Source organism: Pecten maximus, chromosome 5 (assembly GCF_902652985.1).
Source record: "Pecten maximus chromosome 5, xPecMax1.1, whole genome shotgun sequence".
Classification (NCBI taxonomy): Eukaryota; Metazoa; Mollusca; class Bivalvia; order Pectinida; family Pectinidae; genus Pecten; species Pecten maximus.
In genome coordinates, this window is record NC_047019.1 from 14,586 (window position 1) to 18,110 (window position 3,525).

At 34.8% G+C, this 3,525-nt stretch overlaps 1 long non-coding RNA gene across 1 annotated transcript; it reads left to right on the forward strand.

The window, feature by feature from the left end:
- Nucleotides 1-2,011: 2,011 nt before the first annotated feature.
- LOC117326759 lies at nucleotides 2,012-3,282 on the forward strand. The gene is made up of 2 exons (XR_004532499.1): nucleotides 2,012-2,906; nucleotides 2,939-3,282. It is a non-coding gene; the product is annotated as an uncharacterized LOC117326759 (long non-coding RNA).
- The last annotated feature ends 243 nt before the right edge of the window (nucleotides 3,283-3,525 follow it).

Genomic DNA, 3,525 nt, shown 5'->3' on the forward strand with positions numbered 1-3,525 from the left:
GAAGAAGGCTGATATTATTAATGATATTCTAACTTTCAATGCACCGGAGTCAGCTCTAACTCCAGTTGTCAAACAAAACAAGGCATTATTAGGCTACCCTGGTAAGCTGTCGTTTATACAAAGGATGATCTTTCATCTAAGCCAACAATACGTTTCACTCAAATTGATGACTTTACGATTTCCCGTAAAAGGGCGAGTAATGCTGGCAATTTCAAAGGCCTGGACGTCGACAGAGCCGTGAAACATAGTGCAGGAGATGTCAGTATCATTGGCATTGGTACAGTAACCTTATGTTATTTGCTATTAACATTTTGTCCTTGGATATCACCTGATGATAATATATTTTAATCACATTGAAATGTACATGTACTATGACAGATCTACAAAAGTGTGTTTACATGTAATGTGTAAATACATGTATATGTACACTGTACAGTATGTAAAAAGTATGTACATGTACATTTCCAACAGTAAAAGACATACACAAATACAAAATAGATAAAGATAAATAAAAATAAAACATAAAAATATACATGTGTGTAATAATAGCTATTTTACTGATAGTGAGTTTTATGGCTTACATGATTTGAAAGATACTAGAATATGTCTGTTCCCAAAAAAAAAAAGATATTGTACAATGTAGTAAAGCCAGAGTTTTCTAAGGGTTGCGGATAGCCCTAACAGTGAAGTCTGCTCTGTTAAGTTTACAAAGTGATTAATGTATTTATAATGAAATAGGTTTTAGAACCTAAAACATTGTATAAACAGATAACTCACTATGATCCCTCATTGCAATAGCTATATATACATCATATATATATATAATTTTGTTTGATTCTTTAAATTATTATAACTTAATTACAAAAAAAATCCTGTGGTTATTTTACTGGAACTGAATGACCATTCATTGATTAAATCAAGCTTTAGATTACAAATTTGTATTTGTCACTTTAAAAAAAAGGTAGGACGAGAAGACTTTCCTCCGGAATTGAAGCCATATACTTAAAATACATACTACAGTCACTGGCATGGAAATTAAATACTGCAGTTGAAGATTTTGTGGAAATCAAAAACTTATCTCTAGCTACCCAGTTTACAAAAAAATAATAATTCGAACCATTGCAGATGTAGTTTACTTTGTACAATTTATTTTTATTTTCAAATTACAGTAATGCAATCCTTGAAAATAAGTATTGTTCTTATTCTCTAATGCAATGGAGAAGAACCAGTGTTTTTTGACCGATCAATTTATTGTTTTTGTTATGAGACTAGGGAGGGGGCCTTTATAGTTGGGCATGGCTTATAGTTCAGTGACCACTCAGTTGTTTAAAAGTGAGAGGTGCATAGTTTGACATTTCCTACCCATGGCAGTTTGTGTTTCTCGGAAAGTCAAGATGAGAGACGGGCTGGTCTGTGCTGTTATTAGTGTTTTGGTTATGTCCCTTATTAAGTCACTTTACCTCTGAATGGCATATGATGGGCCTCCTATGTGTTGTTCCGTGAGGTAGTCACCAACTACTATAAGGCAACCCCGGCTCAAAATGACGCTGACTGTTCATGGGGGTATAAACCCAACAAACAAAATCACTCCAATTTTTTAGTAAGGACAGAATTTGAGTTCACAGATCAGGCAATACTAGTAGCTTATGGTTAGGCAAAACAATTAACCCCTAATCAAAGGCTCTGGATCCCAGATAGTATGTAATTGACATGTACAGGTATCCAGTATGTAATTAGATGAGGTATTCACCAACTACTACAAGGTTACTCTTGCTGTTGTTGGGACAATAAACACAGCAATTTTCAAAGCAAAATTTCCACACTTGAATTATGCTTGATTATGGTTGATTTCTGGATAATATGTGAAGTTTTATGCCATCAAAATCAAGTTTACCAGTAATAAGTTAAAATGTGTGTGTGACAAATTGCAAGTCTTTTTTTTTTCTGCTGTTTTGGTAAGTGTCCAGTGTTGGCTCAATTCACTTTGCAGCTGCTTAAATTATGAAGATGAAAATTACATATTCAGTAATCATTATTATGAGAAATGAATGTTTCAACTTAATTATAACCCTTCCTCAGATATGTGTATTTTATACATTTTAGTTTATCCAACCAAGCTACAGATGGAAGCACACAAGTCTGACATCCAGGTGTCCAATTTTAAGGATAGTACATGTACAAACAGTTCCTCTACTCCTCAAGTGTCCAATCAGTTTACCAACAGCTGAAAAGTTCAAGCTGCCCAGGAACAAATCCAACATATGCAAACAAGCTTAATATTTTGAGTGATTCTCCATAGTTCCCCAGATAATAAACTTTTACACTGGTTTGAAAGACTGAGACCTTATAGAGCATGTTTACCACACTTCAGCCGACAGCAGACGCTATAATCAGGTGGACTACCTTTATACAGAAGCTATAATCAGGTGGACTATCTATATACAGAAGCTATAATCAGGTGGACTATCTATATACAGAAGCTATAATCAGGTGGACTATCTATATACAGAAGCTATAATCAGGTGGACTATCTATATACAGAAGCTATAATCAGGTGGACTATCTATATACAGAAGCTATAATCAGGTGGACTATCTATATACAGAAGCTATAATCAGGTGGACTATCTATATACAGAAGCTATACTCAGGTGGACTATCTATATACAGAAGCTATAACCAGGTGGACTATCTATATACAGAAGCTATAATCAGGTGGACTATCTATATACAGAAGATATAATCAGGTGGACTATCTATATACAGAAGCTATAATCAGGTGGACTATCTATATACAGAAGCTATAATCAGGTGGACTATCTATATACAGAAGCTATAATCAGGTGGACTATCTATATACAGAAGCTATAATCAGGTGGACTATCTATATACAGAAGCTATAATCAGGTGGACTATCTATATACAGAAGCTATAATCAGGTGAACTACCTATATACAGATTTTTGGTTTTTTTATATTTTGTTCAATGTCCTATTAACAGCCAGGGTCATTTGGGGACATGCCAAATTTTAGAGGTGGAGAAAAAAGCTGGATTACTCGGAGGAAAAACCAGGCAACTGTCCGACATTGGATTCAAACTCGCGACCCAGAAGTGGAGGGCCAGTGATAAAGTTTCGGGACACCTCAACCACTCGGCCATCACAGTCCAATATATATATGTACATCACAGAAGTCACCCAAGACTTAGATTGATGTCATCCAGTGATCCAGATATACAGACAATATCAGGCTGAACCCTATTATAATAAAACATTGCCATTGATTGATGAGTTGATGCTTGGTAGTTTGGCCATTTAGTCACCTCAACATGTGATTGACAGTCACATTTCTTTTCAGAAGATTTTAGTAATTTGAGTCTAGGATCAAATTAGGAAAAATGGATCCACATAACACCTATTTGGGAATTTGGACAAACACTAGAACCTATACCTGTTATTATACATGTAGATTTAAAGCCTAATCAGTTGTCTTTCTTGTTTCTTAATATCACATAATCTCCTCAAGTA